Genomic DNA, 17,677 nt, shown 5'->3' with positions numbered 1-17,677 from the left:
TGTGATTCTAAAGAATGTACCCTGTTTCCCCGAAAATAAGACATCCCCTGATAATAAGCCCAATCAGGCTTTTGAGCACATACGCTAAAATAAGCTTCACCCTGAAAATAAACCCTCCCAGAAAATATTTAAACACAGAGATGGAAATCAGATAAGACAGGAAGAGAAGCCCCATCTTGCTCCACGCACCCCAAAATAATAAGGCCAAGCGCTTATTTTGGGGTTCAGGAAAATATAAGACAGGGTCTTATTTTTGGGGAAACACGGTATGTACTGTGTTTTCCTGAAATAAGACCGGGTCTTATATTAATTTTTGCTCCAAAAGACGCATTAGGGTTTATTTTCTGGTTAGGTCTTATTTTGGGGAAAATACGGTACTGAATGCATCCATCTGGCTGACAATCTTAACTGGACCTTATTTTGGGGGTAGGGCTTATATTACGAGCATCCTGAAAAATCATGTTAGGGTTTATTTTCCAGATGGGTCCTATTTTTGGGGAAACAGGGTCTATATATATCCATATGTACATTATAGGTAGATGCATATGTATGTAGGCTTACCAAGAACATAATGGGAACAACTGCCGAAAGTTTATGCAAGGATCTCTTTCATAGAATGCTTTAGTCTGAAAGGACTTTGAGGTCATAGAGTCTGACCCCTTTCAGGGTCAGAATCTAAATTAAAGCGTACCAGACAGATGGCTGTTCAGCTTGAGCTTAAATGCATCTTATTAAAGGGGAAGCAGAATTCCCACTGTTCCTAAATGGGGCTTGGAACAGAATAAGGTATTTGGATTAGAATATCGAAATGAAACTTCTGTTGATGCAGCCTAAAATCGCATTGGATTTGTTTGCAGCTACCAAACAGGGCGGGCTCTTGCTCAATTGCCTTTCTACCTTCTTTTTCCAGGTGATTTATGGTAACTGAGATGGGTTTTCCTCATCCTAAACCCCAGTATTTGATTCCTGTTTGCTAAAGGAACAACATTATGCACATTATCAAAATGCACAGTACGGTACAGTATATGGGTGCCTTGCTCAACCGTAGTAGCTGTGAGAGGCATCTTGGAGTCCTAGTGGACAACCATTTAAATAGGAGCCAGCCGATAGCAGCAGCTGCCCCAAAACCCAACACAGTTCTAGGCTGCATTAACAGAGGGATAGGATCAAGATCACAGGAAGTGTTAATACCACTTTGTAAGGCCTTGGTAAGGCCACACTTGGAATCCTGCATTCAGTTTTGGTCGCCACGATGTGAAAAAGATGTGGAGACTCTAGAAAGGGTGCAGAGAAGAGCAACCAAGATGATGAGGGGACTGGAGGCTAAAACATACGAAGAACGATTGCAGGAACTGGGTATGTCTAGTTTAATGAAAAGAAGGAGCAGGGGAGACATGATAGCAGTGTTCCAATATCTCAGGGGCTGCCACAAAGAAGAGGGAGTCAAGCTATTCTCCAAAGCATCTGAGGGCAGGACAAGAAGCAATATAACTGTTCTTATATTATATTATATTATATTATATTATATTAATATAATATAATATAATATAATATAATATAATATAATATAATATAATATAATATAATATAATATAATATAATATAATATAAATATTATAATATAATATAATATAATATAATAATATAATATAATATAAATATTATAATATAATATAATATAATATAATAAATATAATATAATATAATATAATATAATATAATATAATATAATATAATATAATATAATATAATATAATATAATATAATATAATATTATTTGTCTTTGTTATGTTTCCTTAAGTTCAGGAATTTTTTTTTTTGGAAGCCAGCTCTTATATCTATTCTGTAATTCCCATTTACTGTACCCTTAAGGGTTTCTGTCTAAATCTCCAGCCTACAAACTTTTAAAGTTGCCTGGATCATCCCTTTGTCTGGCATTTTGACCTCGGCAATTAAAGTGATCCGGTAGAGATCCAAACCCTTGTGGCCTGTATCATAAATTCTTAAGTGCTTCCTCTTTCCTCAGAGGGGTCTTCTTTCTTTTTTACTTTATTTGAGGGGGCTGTCACAGAGAAGAGGGGTCAACCTGCTCTCCAAAGCACCTGAGGGCTGGAGAAGAAGTAACAGGTAGAAGCTCATGAAAGAGATTGCTCTGACCTAGACTTCCTGATATAGTAAAAAGCACACAATTAGTCCCCAAAACCCCTTTTTAAAATTTTAACGGCTGTGAATTCCTTTCATTCACAGCACTTGCTGAATCACCAGGAGTTTATAAATAGTCCAACAGAAGTCTGCCACAGTTCTTCGGATAAGGCTGGTAAACACCCACCTTTGTCTTCTTTGACACGCTGCCAAAGAGCTAATTGGCAATTATCTTGGTGAGGCCAGACGGAAACACAGAGTCAAAAACGGAGCTTCAAAGTACAAACCGACACCATCCACAACGTTGCTTCCTGCAAAGGCCCACATGCCTTTGCTCTTCCTTTATGTCTTATGGGAGGGGCCAATCATCTCCAAGCCTTACTCCCGAGTCGTCCTTTTTGTTTTAACTGTTCTTGCCTTCTGGCAGCTCTGTGCATGCATGGCTCCCCCTGTTCCTCTGCCTCTCTGATGTCCGACTCTGGAGACTCCGGAGTCTGCATATAACTCCCAGATGGCCCTGGCTCCATCTCTGCCTCTGACGCAGAGCCCTTGTCCGAGCCCTCCCCAGACTCCAGGACTGGCCCATGTTCCCCCCCCAGCCTCCTCACTGTCTGACTCTATTGCCAGCTCAGCAGGCTGCTGGCGGACCACAACGGAGAGATCCAGTGGAGAAATAAAGGAGAAATTTCCTGTCAGGGCGAACAATTAATCAGTAGAACGGCTTTTGCCTCCAGCATTTGTAAGTGATCACTGGAGGTTTTCAAAAACTAGACTGGGCAACCCTTTGATCAAGATGGTAAAAGGTATTCTGCCTTTTTTTTTTTTTAAAAAAAAGTTTTTTACTTTTTTACAAACATATCAATGCGCAAACAGCGTGGCACCCGAGTGTCATACATTTTAATACAAATAAAATAGTATTTAATCATATCTGTTTCATTGCTTAACTTAATTAATTAATTAATTAATTAGCTTAATTCATTGCTTAATGCATTGTAAGCCGCCCTGAGTCTCTGGAGAAGGGCGGCATATAAAAATAAATAAATAAATAAATAAATAAATAAATAAATAAATAAATAAATAAATAAATTTAACAAGCTTATATAATCCTTATAATAATACACATACTTTTATTAAATTATAATCTTTCCTTATTTAATCATTCAATATTTCAGTGTGTCGTTCCTATGCCAATCACCCTATTCTAAGTGCCATACCTTTTAATACGAATAGAATATTACGAATCCTATTTCTTACTTTTAACAAGCTGATATAATTCTAATCATAATAATAATACAAACATTTATGCTCAATTGAAATCTTCCGTTATTTGCTTGTCCAATTTATAATCCTTCATTATAGGTATTCTGCCTTGGACTAGAAGACCTCTTGAAGTCCCTTCCAGCCCTGGGATTCTATGTTTTAAGTCAGAGGTCTTCAAACGTGGCAGCTTTAAGACTTGTGGACTTCAACTCCCAGAATTCTCCAGCCAGCTCTGGGAGCTGGCTGGAGAATTCTGGGAGTTGAAGTCCACAAGTCTTAAAGCTGCCAAGTTTGAAGACCTCTGTTTTAAGTCTTGCACCTTAAAACGAGTTTATGGGCAGGGAAGACCCATTCTGCCAATTTGACAGTTCGCACAAATTCAGCATCCTGACCCAAACTTTTCCCAACGTTATTATCAGCCCTCCCCCCCCCAAAGACCTAGTATCGAAGCTGCAGAAAAGCTAAACCGTTCTTCCTCCACCCATCCAACTCCCTTCCTCTTCCCTCCCAGAGGAGCTGGCATCTCCTCGCCAGCCAGCCCAGAGACCGAGCTGCGAGGTTGGCACTTTTGAGTCTTAGCCCAGCCGCTTGGCTTCGTGTCCGGAGGAGTTGTCTCCCCCTCCCTGTTTGCAATGCCCTCCCCCCTTCCCTCTTGTTGTCTCTTCGGTGATCCGGGTTGCGCCAGCAAAGAAGAAACTCGGACCGACCTACTTCTGGATCCTCAACTCGCCAAATCTTCGCTGGAGGAGCCTCCGCCCCTTCGCCCCCACCCCTCCTAGCCCTGGCAATGATCTGGCCTTGTTCACCAGATATGGTGCAGTCACATTTCCTTCTCTCTATCCTCCTCCCCCCCCCCGAACAATCTCTCCCCCATCCCTTGGACTTTTTATAAATCTGGCCTTGCAGTCACATTTCCTTTTCTCTATTCCACCCCCCCACAACAATCCACCCCCCCCGGAGCTTTTTATAAATCTGGGGTTGCAGTTACATTTCCTTCTCTCTATCACCCCCCCCCACAACAACGCCCCCCTGGACTTTTATCTGTCTATCTATCTATCTATCTATCTATCTCTGTCTATATCTATCTTGTCTCTCTATCCATCCATCCATCCATCCATCTATCTATCATCTCTCTCTATCATCATCTATCTATCCTCTCTCATCTCTCTCTCATCTATCTCTATCTCTAATCTATTTCTCTCTCATCTCTCTCTCATCTCTCTCTATCTCTAATCTATTTCTCTCATCTCTCTCATCTATCTCTATCATCTATCTATCTATCTATATATCTCATCTATCTATATCTCTATCAATCTCTCTCATCTATCATCTATCAATCATTATCATCTCTATCATCTCTTTCTCATCTCTCTCTCATCTCTCTCTAATCTATTTCTCTATCATCTCTCTATCATCTATCTATCAATCTCTCTATCATCTCTATCAATCATCTCTCTCTCATCTCTCTCTCATCTCTCATCTATCAATCATTATCATCTCTCTCAATCATTATCATCTCTCTCTCATCTTTCTCTCATCTATCTATCTATCTATCTATCTATCTATCTATCTATCTCTATCTATCATCTATATTCTCTATCATCTCTCTTTCTCTCTCTCTCATCTCTCTCTCAATCATCTACCATCTATATCTCTCCTCTCTCCTCTCTCTCTCATCTATCTATCTATCTATCTATCTATCTATCTATCTATCTATCTATCTATATCTATCTTGTCTCTCTATCCATCCATTCATCCATCCATCTATCTATCATCTCTCTCTATCATCATCTATCTATCCTCTCTCATCTCTCTCTCTCATCTATCTCTATCTCTAATCTATTTCTCTCTCTCTCATCTCTCTCTATCTCTAATCTATTTCTCTCATCTCTCTCATCTATCTCTATCATCTATCTATCTATCTATATATCTCATCTATCTATATCTCTATCAATCTCTCTCTCATCTATCATCTATCAATCATTATCATCTCTATCATCTCTTTCTCATTCTCTCTCATCTCTATCTCTAATCTATCTATTTCTCTATCATCTCTCTCTATCATCTATCTATCAATCTCTCTATCATCTCTATCAATCATCTCTCTCTCATCTCTCTCTATCATCTATCAATCATTATCATCTCTCTCTCTCAATCATTATCATCTCTCTCATCTTTCTCTCATCTATCTATCTATCTCTATCTATCTATCATCTATTTCTCTATCATCTCTTTCTCTCTCTCTCATCTCTCTCTCTCTCATCTCTCTCTCAATCATCTACCATCTATATCTCTCATCTCTCTCTCTCCTCTCTCTCTCTCATCTATCTATCTATCTATCTATCTATCTATCTATCTATCTACTATCCTCTCTCTCTCTCTGTCTCTCTCTTCTATCATCTATCTATCTAATCTATCTATCCATCTGGGGCACTGCAGGAACACACGGCCCAGTCAGTGACTCCTTGCACCAGCTTGGAAAAGAGAGTTTATTTATTTATTTAGCCTATAAAGGCATCTTCGGAGGTCATGCCATCGCTGACATAACCTAACAACCCTAATCAAACACATGACCCATACAGGCGCCAATGGGGCAATTTCAATGAAACATCGACAAAATTACATATATATATATAGATAGATAGATAGATAGAGAGAGAGAGAGAGAGAGAGAGAGGAATACCCAATATACGACACGAAAGATTAAATTAAATGAAGGGAAACCCATGATAAAATCTCCAGGGTTGGAGAAACGGGGTTTTCTTGCAACCATATAGGAGGGGAAGGGGCGGGGGTATCCCGTTCAGAGGCGGAGGGTCCCGCGGCGGCGGCGGGCGGCGGCGGATCTCCGGCATCCGCGTCTCCTTTCGGCTTCTCTTTCGCTTCTCCGCCGCCGCCGCCGCCGCTGCGGAGTCACGTGGGAGTCCCCGAAGTTTCCATAGCGAGGCCTCCGGGCGTCACATGATGGCCACGATATAATGAAACAACATTGTAGCGAGAGGAGCATTGGCGGTGCGCGGGCGGGCAGCGCGCAGGAACTTTCCGGGACTGCTGCGTTTCTTTCGCTTCCTTGGCCGGGGCGACTTGCGCAGGAGCGGCGGCGGCAGCAAAAGGGAAGGGTTTTTTTTTTTTTTTTTGCAGGAGGAGACCCCCCTCCCCCTCCCAACTTTCGGACTCCCACCTTCCCCCACCCCCTCTTTCCCTGCGATCTCTCCTCTCCAGCGCAAAGCAGCCTGCGTGGGAATTGCACCTGTTTCCTTCCACCCGAGTTTTTTTTTTCTTTCCTCTCTCCCCTCCACCACCCACTCATCCCCCAACGTCGCCCCCCGAGTTTCTTTGCTTTTCTGTTTTTTTGAGACGGGGGGGGGAAGAAGGACAGAAAGCAGCAGAGAAGATTTCGGGGCGGGGGGATCCCGGGAACACGATCGCCCGTGGGTGGGTGGGTGGGAGCGGGGGAAGAAGAAGAAGAAGAAGGGTTTTTTTTTGTTGGTTTTTTTTTTTCTTTTTTTGCGATTTCTGGACACGCGGGGACGTTGGGCTACTTTTTTATTTTATTTTTATTTTTTTTCCCCCCATTCCCACGCCGGGAAGGAAAAGCACGCGCGTCGTGGGGTGGCCCAGACGGAGGTAAGTTGTGATTCTAATGGGGAGGAGGAGGAGGAGGAGAAAGATGCTGAGATGCTTTTGAGTGGGTGGGTGGGTGGGGTGGGGGAGGGGCGCGATCTCTCCTTTGAACCCCCCCCTCCCGAATGAAGAAAACTCTTGATTTCTCTCTATTTCTTTATAAATAAATAAATCTTTCCTTTTTTTAACGGGATCGGTTTTGAGAGTCCGAGTGGCTTTGGCGCGGGTGGGGTGAAAATCCCTCCTTGGCGGGGATCTGAGTGGATGTGGGGGGGTGTCTCTTAGCACCCCCACCCGGGAAAGTGGGTGGGGGGGACACTCGCCTTGAGCGCCTCTTTTTGCCCGAGCGATCGCGCCGCGTCGAGGTGGCGGAGGAGCAGCACCGGCGGCTGCTGCTGCTGCTGCTGCCCCGCTGCCCCGCGTGTCTCGGCCGGGAAGCTTCCCCGCGGTTCCCTCCGGGCTGCGTGCGCGTCGCCTGCTTCCACCCCGCCTCTGATGTCCGCATTCCAGCTAATGTTGCGCAGATAAAATTCAAACTCGAGGTAAACAGACGTGGAAGAGGAGGAGGAGGAGGAGGAGGAGGGGCAGCGGGCGAGGAGCACAAAAAAAAAACAAAAAAAAAAAAAAAACCACCCACCCAAAACCCACTCGCAGAGCCTCCGATCTCACCTCCCACCCGAAGCCCCGGAGGAATAACACCCGCCCGGCTGGAGACCCTGCTTGCTCCGGGGGTCTTTTGCTCCGCTTCTCTTCGCCCCGGAGCCCAGATGCCGCAGCCGGTCCAGGATCTGACATCTCCGGGGGACACTTGGCTCAGGATCGGAATGGGGAGACGGCGAGATGGAGCCGCTCCGCTTCTTCTTCCTTCTTCTCTTCTTCCTCCTCCTCCTCTTCATCTTCATCACCGGAGCGTCTTCCTCGCCGGAGTCCGGGAACGGTCCGCTTCAGGTGCCCCGAGAGCCTCGGGAGATCCGGCCTCCGATTTGGATGCCTTCCAAGGACATGATGACGCCTGTTTATATTTATATATATATATATATATATATATTCTCCTTTTCCGAATTTTTTTTTTTTCCCACGGACGGAGGATTTTGTTTTTTTGGTTTTGCTTTGGGTACCAAAAAGGATCTGAGCGGCCGGAGGAGGTAAAGCTACTTTTTAGTCTTCGGGGTTTGGAAGGTAGGTAGGTGGGTGGGTGGGTGGAGGGGTGGGAGGTTGGGGTGGGGGTGGGGATCCCCCCACGGCAAAGTTTCAGGATGTGACGCCTAGTGGTCAGAGCAAACAGGAGAGGGTGGAGGGGGGGGGAAAGAAAGAAGTGAAGAAGCAGTTTGGCTTCTTCCCCTTTTAGGGGTGGGGGGGGAAAGTCGGTCCCTTTCATAATCACCGGCTTTTTTTTTTTTTTTTACATAAGAGACTTAGCGTTGGGGGTGGGGGACACACGCAAGTGACCTTTTGGCTGGCTGGCTGCAAACGACGACCCTGCGAGGTAGGCCAAGGACTGACCAATGTTGGACCTGGAATGTTTAAGGAGAGGGGTTTTTTTTTGGTGAACGTCTTAAGTTAGGAAATGGGGAGAAAGTCAGGGGGGGGGGAAAGTCGGGAGGCTAAGCAAGTTCCTTAGCAGAGGCGCTCTTGGAAGGACTGAATGGGAATAATGTGTCTTAGATTAAAGAAGAAAGTTGCCAGAATGTTCTTCTCCATCTTCAACCCCCCCCAAGACTTCTTCTTCCTCCTCCTCCTCCTCCTCCTCCAGTGGAGGTGAAGAGCAGATCCAGCTGGAGGTGATGGCGGCTTAAGAAAAAGGGCAGGAGGAAGGCTGATTCATTTTGGCTTCTTGCCAGCCAGGAAAAGAGCTTTATAAAGGCAGGTGCAATTTTCATTCCTTTGCCCCAGCAGGGACAGCAGCCTCTGGCAGGTCGTCGGGGAGAGGATTTGGGGGGGGGGGCTCTTGCTGAAATCCCCTTCCCAGCTCTGAAATGCAAAAGAGAACTGTCTTAATCTGCCCCCCCCAATTTTTTTTTTTTTTTGATGCGTGGGCGCTGGATGTGCGAAGTGTTAAAAGTGTCCGGGTCAGCTGCTGCGTTGAGACAGGGCTGTCAGCTGGTTTTAGGCGGCTCTGCAGTGTTGCTTGGGAAGGGGGGGGGTGAAGGAAAAGTTGAGGGCCAGATGTGAGTGACTCCCCCCTCCCCCGCCTGCCAATGGCTGCCCTGGCCAGCTGTTTAGGGGCTTCGATGATGATGAGGTTGGAGTGTCTCCCTTTGGCAGAGCCGATCTGAGATCCCCCCCCACCCCCTGTTAGGTTTCTTCTGACATAAGAAAGGATTTCCATTTCTGCCTGTCTGAGTTTCAGGAAGACGGATTTGAGTTGCAAAGGGAAGGAATTAGTTAACTGCAGATGGAGAAGGGAGGAAGGATATGGGGGAGCGGAACTGGAGATGTTATTTTCATTTATGATCAGATTTGAAGTCCACCTGCCTCCTCCTTCAGGGGTTAACAGAAGCAATAATTAATAACAGGGCAACGGGAGTTCCAAAGTAATAATGGAAACGACTGCGACGGAGCCCAGAATTTCCATGGCTAAAACCAAGGCCGTTAAGTGAGCGTTGCCTCGTTTTGCAATATTTCTTGCCGCCGTTGTTAAGTGAACCGCTGCTGTTGTTAAGTGAATAACACGGTTGTTGAGCGAATCTGGCTTCTTCGTTGACTTGGCTCATCCGAAGAGTTGCAAAAGGGGAGAACATGCGACCCCGGGAAAATGCAGCCGTCATAAATACAGGCCGGTTGCTAAGCGTTTGAATTTTAATCGTGTTACCGGGGGGGGAGAGGGGGGAGGATGTGGCAACGGTCGTAAGAGTGAAAAACAGTCACAAGTCACTTTTTTTTTAGTGCCGTTGCAACTTCGGGCAGTCACTAAGCGAACGGTTGTAAGTCGAGGACTACCTATACAGCAACATCAATATGGGTCAGTGTAACTGACTAAAGTAACCAGAGTGACTGATTTAAAGGCCGGCGTAAACAAATTGGTTCTTGGGTTCTTTTTCAAGGTTTGCGTATGCTTAAACTTGTTTCTCGTGTCGATTTGGGTTTCCTGTGCAGTTTTGCAGCTCCCGTAGCATTTGACCGTTTTCAAAATTAATAGGTTCAGCTTTTCTTCGCGAGAGTTCTTGGCTGTGATGGCCTGAAGACTTGGTCTGTTAGTGTGGCAAGCCAGACAGAATATGTCTTCCGGGTTTATATATAAACAGAAGGGTGGAGGGAATGCAGAAAGTAAAATACGTTATTAAATGTTTGACTCCCTCTTTGCCTATAATTATGACACAGACTTTCTATATTTATACATGTGCTCTACACTTAAACTACATCATTCACGTTCGATAAATAGTTGCTTATAAGGATCCTTAGGTATTTGACTCCCTAAAAGTGATAGCAGGTAATTGCGTATCATTAAAAAAGGACTAGTGAAAAAAATTGGAGAAGCAGCCGATTGATTTTTTTTAAAAAAAGGTCAGAAAGATGTTTTCCCTGTATTTTTTTTTCTTCAATAGAGATGATACATTGATTTGTTATTTTTTTCCAAAGCGGAGAAATTACGCATTAAACCTGTCTCTAAATATTAGCACTGGGTTTTGCCGTCCTCATTCTCCTTAAAAGGAATTGGAATTAATTTTAGGTTTCTACGTATCCGACCGAAGATAAGAAAACATGTAGTCATAAAAGCCGATGAACATATTTAGGATGAAGAGAGGAGTTGCATGTGGCTGTATTCATATAATGTAGTCATAAAAGTCGATGAACATATTTAGGATGAAGAGAGGAGTTGCATATGGCTGTATTCATATAATCGTGAAACTCCGTCAAGAATAAAAAGCAAGTACTATATATTCCGGCCATTGATAGCTTTGAAAAACAGCCTTCAAAAACCCTCGATTCAACTTTTAATTTTTCATCTATGTCAGATAATTCTCTTCCCATAAAGAGGGGTGCTATTGAGCATAACAAACCAGCTAACAAGGACAAGTTTTTTTATTGGCGTCTAGTGTTAACAGTAAAAAAAATAGAAGGTGCCAGAACTCTTGGGTAGCCGAGAACGTGCCGCAGAAACCGTGTTCTAGAACGTTCTTCTCTGGTTGGGCGTTTTGCCGATGTAAACCGACACTCATAATTCTCAGGAAATTTGGAAGGCGCTTCGTTAGGGATGGGCGGTTTTGAGACTCGGTGGTGTTTGGGTCCAGAATAATCTTGAGAGAGTATAGAGGTATTTGTTTTCGGATGAACGGATTAGCTTGAACCGAGAAGACACGGAGCCAAATGTGAATGGAATTCAGGATTGCATTCCAACCTCACAGGCATCTTGATTTGTTAGGATTAGTTTTATAACACAACTGCTGACTCACTAAAGAGAGTTAACTGTGGGCCGGTCTTGTAAATCCAGTTCTGGGGATGAATGGAAATAATGACCTCACAGCGATTCTTAAGAGCAAAAATAAAGGGGATACCCAGGAGCTGTAAACGGTTAAGCGGTTGTGTCGAATGCAACTTGATAAAGTTTTAAGGCCTAACCGAAGCACGCAGCATGGGCTAAATGGGAGAAAATCCCATTTAGCCTCATGGATGTGGACCCTAGCTTAGAAGGACGTGTCTTAAATTGGGATGACAAGATGCAAGATCACATCCCTTTATAGCCACGTTGCTTTCTAGCGTGTTCCAGTAGCTGCAAATCGGCACGGTGAAAGCTTATGTAAGAAATGCGGAATGGTAATTGCATTCTACATTTTTTTAAAAAAAGCCGTCTATAGCTGGGCTGGATTAAAAAGAGCAGAATTTACAGTACGCATACGTCATGGCATTTGCGTGAGGGATTTTATTTCGGGAGTGCTGGGTTTTGATGGCAAGAGAGGCTTGTTTTAGAGGCGCGGAAGGGGTGTCGAATCTGATCGCAGGATCCGATCGGATCCATTTCCAATTCAGATTGGAATGAAACGATGGGGGTGTGCACACGGTTGAAGATTTTACTACTCAGGTTGATCACAAGCAGCGGCGATGAACAGAGATGTACGGAGCATCTGACCATGATAGGGAATGCAACTAAGAATGACGTTGTTTTTGGGTGCCTGTGCGAATTCTGAAAACACATAGGGTATACCTCTGTATTAAGCAGGTTGTGTAGAGAGATGGTTGCAAAGCAGTGTATTAAGGGAACTGACACTGTTCTGAACATACTTGAATCTCAGACTCCTAGGAAGACATAGTAAATTTCTCAGACCATGGTCCTTGGATAGGGTGTTTCCTTATTCTGTTGGCACAGAAGGTTTTGATTTCCTGGGCAAGCAAGCATTGGAGCCTAGAACCCACAATATGGCCCTTTTCTTTTTAGTTAGATGAGAAAGCGTTTATATATCTATATACAGTATATATATCTTCTCCAGGGCCTATACTAAAAAAAACAGGCCTTGAACTTGGTGTTTTCATTTTCACATTGGAGGAGGAACTCTTGCCTGAGGCATCCCATTTTATTTAGGCATTTATTTATTTTGCAGAGAGGCGGGCAGTCCTGTTCCTGAATTTGTTTGGCTGGAAGGGGCTTGTCCCTCTGACTCAGCCCTGTGATGTGGGACGTTTGGCTCAAGGACTTGTGTGCCTTGGCCAAGAAACCATGTTTTGGGCTGGTAATATTTTTGTGGCAAGCCAGAGTTTTGCTTTCCAGGAGGAAGGGAAGGAGGAGGTTTGGTAGTTGGCAGCTCAGCCTGTTGAGCCCACCCTGCGTTGAGACAGGGTCGGTAAACCAGGATTTGTGGTTTAAGCTTGGGCGAGCCTAGTCCTTGCTTGGGGTGTGTGTGCTGGTAAACCAGGATTTGTGGTTTAAGCTTGGGCGAGCCAAGTCCTTGCTTGGAGTATGTGTGCTGGTAAACCAGGATTTGTGGTTTAAGCTTGGGCGAGCCAAGTCCTTGCTTGGGGTGTGTGTGCTGGTAAACCAGGATTTGTGGTTTAAGCTTGGGCACTTGGGGTGTGTGTGCTGGTAAACCAGGATTTGTGGTTTAAGCATGGGCGAGCTAAGTCGTTGCTTGGGGTGTGTGCTGGTAAACCAGGATTTGTGGTTTAAGCTTGGGCGAGCCAAGTCCTTGCTTGGAGTATGTGTGCTGGTAAACCAGGATTTGTGGTTTAAGCTTGGGCGAGCCAAGTCCTTGCTTGGAGTATGTGTGCTGGTAAACCAGGATTTGTGGTTTAAGCTTGGGCGAGCCAAGTCCTTGCTTGGAGTGTGTGTGCTGGTAAACCAGGATTTGTGGTTTAAGCTTGGGCGAGCCAAGTCCTTGCTTGGGGTGTGTGTGCTGGTAAACCAGGATTTGTGGTTTAAGCTTGGGCGAGCCAAGTCCTTGCTTGGGGTGTGTGTGTGCTGGTAAACCAGGATTTGTGGTTTAAGCTTGGGCGAGCCAAGTCCTTGCTTGGGGTGTGTGTGCTGGTAAACCAGGATTTGTGGTTTAAGCTTGGGCGAGCCAAGTCCTTGCTTGGGGTGTGTGTGTGCTGGTAAACCAGGATTTGTGGTTTAAGCTTGGGCGAGCCAAGTCCTTGCTTGGGGTGTGTGTGCTGGTAAACCAGGATTTGTGGTTTAAGCTTGGGCAAGCCAAGTCCTGGGGGGGGGGGTGCAGGCAGCTTGTTTTCCGGGCACAGTGGATGTCTCCGTTCCTCCAAACCTGGCTAAGCCAAGCCCCGCGCAGGATTCGCACGGGTGACCGACGGGAAACGCTGCTGGGAGAGCGAGGAGGGCGCGCGTGCCAATCCGGGAACAGCCGCGCGAGGTTTGTTTTGACAGCCGGGTTCCTCCTCCTCTTCTCTCTTCCATCCCCACCCCCCCCGGCTCCGGATCCTGACTCCTAGGCGCCTCCCCTCCCCTCCCAGCCAATAGAAACGCGGCTCGAGCCAAAACAGCGGCTTGCCGGCGCCGCCCCTCCCTCCGCGTTCGAGCCAATCGCCTTCTCCCGATTTAGGCTCCCCCCCCCACCCTCCGGCGCGCTTCTCTCCGGGGTGGCCTCGCCACGCCCTCTCTTCCTTCCTCCTTTCCTCTCCCCCCCCTCCCTCCCTCCCTCCCTTCCCAGGGTTTGTTATGGTCCGGCCTCGTGCCGCCGGCTGCCCTAGTCACGCGGCTGGGCCTCGCGCCGCCCTCACCACGCCCCTTCCCGCTCCTTCTCCCTCCCCCCTCGGCCTCGTGCTTCTTCCTCCCCCCCGCCCACTCGTCCGCGCGCGCCCTTGCAGGCGGGCTTCTGATTGGCGGGAAGGCGCCCTTGCTCTCTCTCTCTCTCTCTCTCTCTCTTTTCCCCCCCTCCCCCCCTTTTCCCCTCATTACTTTCCCTTCAGGCCTTTTGATCCGCGGCTGAGGCGAAAAAAACAAAAACAAAACACCTCCGGCTTTTCGAAGGGATAAAACCGGCCCGCGACGGGTTGCCGAGGTCAACCTGACTTGTAGTTAGGCCGCTGAGAACCAGCCCTTCCTCAAAATCCCTCGCAGGCCTCTTCCTCTTTGAAAGGCTGGACTCACGGACCCATAAGCCGCAGCCGTTCAGAGCTTCCCTGAGCCCTCCCCCACTTCTCCCTTTCCCGTCAGAACAGTTGACGGTTTAACTCTGGTTAGGACAGGCTGCAATTCCACAGGGAAAGAGATATTCTGCAGGGCTGGCTGATGAGGTTAGGGCAGCTGCACCTGCCCGACTTCTGCCTGTCAAGGAGAGGCAGCTAATTAAGTAGAGTTTTTGTACAGGTTTTAATAATGTTTTAATCTGGGACGCTGTATTGTTTTTTAATTTGAATAGAATATAGAATAGAATAGAATGGAATGGGAATAGAGTAGAGTAGGATAGGATAGGATAGGATAGGATAGGATAGAATAGAATAGAATAGAATAGAATAGAATAGAATAACAGAGTTGGAAGGGACCTTGGAGGTCTTCTAGTCCAACCCCTTGCTTAGGCAGGAAACCCTAAACCACTCCAGACAAATGGTTATCCAACCTCTTCTTAAAAAACTTCCAGTGTTGGAGCATTCACAACTTCTTGAATTTGTTTTATAAGCGGCCCAGAAACATCTCGTAGGAGAGAAGATGGGTGGTATAAATAATAATAAAAATAATAGGAATATGGGTTGGGAATAATGTGAGTGGGTGGGAAACAGCCAGGTGACTTTGGCAGATCTTGGAAAAAGCTCAGCAAAAGTTGGGCTTGTGTTGCATTGGGATGGAAGATCACTTGGAGATCACGGTTGGGCAGGGGGGAAAAATCCCTCCTGGATCAGGACAGCAGAGCAGTTTGTGTTGTTTGTAAGAAAGCACCATGGATGTGTCCAGAAGGTCATCAGGAGAGAGAATTTGCCACCCAGCAAGGTGGCCCAGGAGCTTCCAACTTTGTTTAACTCTTAAGCAGGTTAGGAGTGTATTAACTATCAGGAGAATAGGCTGTCAAAAACCTCTGGGCTGTAGGCTAGTATGTGAAGTCAGAACATGTCCTGGAAGAAGATGGTGACAAATAATTTCCGTTGTTTTTCAAAGAAAAATACCGTGGGTGTAAGTAGGAAGTCAGCGGGAGTTGCTCTTAATTCAGGAGAGGTGTGACAATAACTTGGTTTACCTGGAGGGAACATAACTCTTGCTTATGCAATAAAAGTGCTTCACTGACAACAGTGGGAGTTAATGGGCAGGTGATCGCTTGAAGGGTGATCTGTTGTGAAAATCCAATGACAAAATGGCTTTAAGGAGATCCTTTTGCTGCCATCTTGTGGTGTTTGGACTTTTGCTGTCCAGCTCTTTAAATTAACCCTTCATTTTCAGATATCCTTCACCACAACTACAGCAGGCTCCGTATTGCAGAAAATATAAAAGCATGTTACTTTTGCTACTAGGGGAATTCTAATGATTTTCAATACGTGCAATTTTTTTTCTCCAGACTAAGCCTTTTTATTTTATTTTTTTAAAAAGAGTACCCGACTGTGCATATTTGGTGACAGGCAGACCGATGGACTGTTCCTAAGGAAAATAAAGGTCTTTCTGCACCTTTGCTAACAGTTTGGCAGAGGGCAGTTTGGCAGATGAGATTGAGACATCTGTTCAGAAGTTGGATCAGTACTGTAAGTCTTGTAAATTTGCAGAAGTCCATGATAGGAATATATAGGATTGAGGTACCTATCAATATATGCAAATAGGATGTCATAAGTAGTTTTCCTAAAAATAATATTTTCGGAATTTAGGTAGCAGGCTTCTCTGATTTTTCATGGGAGAAGAATGCTTCAATTTTGATGATGTTGCCGAATTTTTTTCTTGGTATATCCAGTCTGTTAGCTTTAAGGTGATATAGAAAGTTTTAGGAAGCAATTTATTGTGGATAAATTCTTGGCAAAATGTTGCTATGTTTTTCCTTTCTATTCTAAAGGCACTTAAAAGCTAATATTTGCAATTGTTCATGGCCAGCTCCATTTTGACTAAGTATGGTAATGTATGATAATGACAAGTCCATCAAGACATTTATTTTATTGTCCTGCCCAATTACTGCTGTTAATATTTTTATTACGATTTAATACGATTACAAAGAAAAAACTTGCCAGTTTTTGAAGTAGCTAGGGTTTTCTGCTATAATCGGTATCACAGTATGTAATGTATTGGTTTATGGCACCTTTATGATTGTGAATGATTGCATATTAAAGGGCCATAATAACTATTGTGCTGTTTGTGAAATTATGGAAATATTTATTAATCTACTTACATAACAAATGCCTGTGGTTTCATTTTGAGGAACTAAGGGCTTGCCAAGTTTTAAGAATGTTAAAAAAAATAATCAAAATTGTTTTGCTTTGCTTCATTTTAAATGAAGAATTTCAAGTTCAGTTGCAAAATCCAGGTGAGCACTGAGCTCAGAAAGTTAAGTTTTACCTATGATTGTCCATATTTTTGCAGCCCAGATTTGATAACCATATTTAAAATCCATCTTGAAGGTAATGAATTTTATGTTGTAATCAGAATTTGCAACAATATGAAAACTTCATTTATACTGAGAAAGCCTTCACCAAAAAGTATTTGTTTAACAAATGTCTGCCACAATATAGTTCATCAGAGTTAAAAGTTTTAAGATTTGCAAATTACAGAGGATGAAGGCTCCAGCTGTGGTTATTTAGAAAGCTGTCAAAGCAACCCCGTGCCTTCTAAATCATGACATCTAAAAGCTAACACAAAGCAATTTTCTCTTTTAAAGTTTGGTTTAGTATCCAAATAATTTTTTATATATACACGAAAGTAAATCACTTGATCCCACAGCAGTGTAAATTGGAGAAAACTAGCCATGTTGATCAGATTTACAACAGTATAGATAATTACAACTATCATTTGTATAGCAAATAAGACATTTGTTAAGTGTCACATCTGAAAAATTCTGTAAGATTAGTAACTGATTTATTAGTTGGATTCACACATTGCACTAAAACAATGCAGACTACTATTTCTGGGTCCTGAAGTCCATATATCTGGAGGCTACAGAGATTGGGGAAGAATGAATGAACCAGGCCACAGAAATTGGATTAAAACACAGAGATTGAAAACCTAATGGCAAGAGGATTCAGAAATTCCCATCTTTCTGCTGAAGCAGATACTCAAACTGCAGGCATCAATTGAGGCTTTTCT

General features: G+C 44.4%; 1 long non-coding RNA gene across 1 annotated transcript in view; it reads left to right on the top strand.

The window, feature by feature from the left end:
• Nucleotides 1-7,579: 7,579 nt before the first annotated feature.
• Nucleotides 7,580-17,677, top strand: part of LOC139319698 (uncharacterized) — a 126,769-nt gene continuing 116,671 nt past the window's right edge. The window contains exon 1 of the long non-coding RNA XR_011600642.1: nucleotides 7,580-8,171. This is a non-coding gene — a long non-coding RNA (uncharacterized lncRNA). The remainder of the gene's footprint in view (nucleotides 8,172-17,677) is intronic.

Source organism: Pituophis catenifer, unplaced genomic scaffold (assembly GCF_029215685.1).
Source record: "Pituophis catenifer annectens isolate HBS135680 unplaced genomic scaffold, rPitCat1.0.hap2 SCAF_7, whole genome shotgun sequence".
Lineage (NCBI taxonomy): Eukaryota > Metazoa > Chordata > Lepidosauria > Squamata > Colubridae > Pituophis > Pituophis catenifer.
The sequence above is the reverse complement of the archived record's forward strand: the minus strand, read 5'-3'. Positions and strand labels throughout refer to the sequence as shown.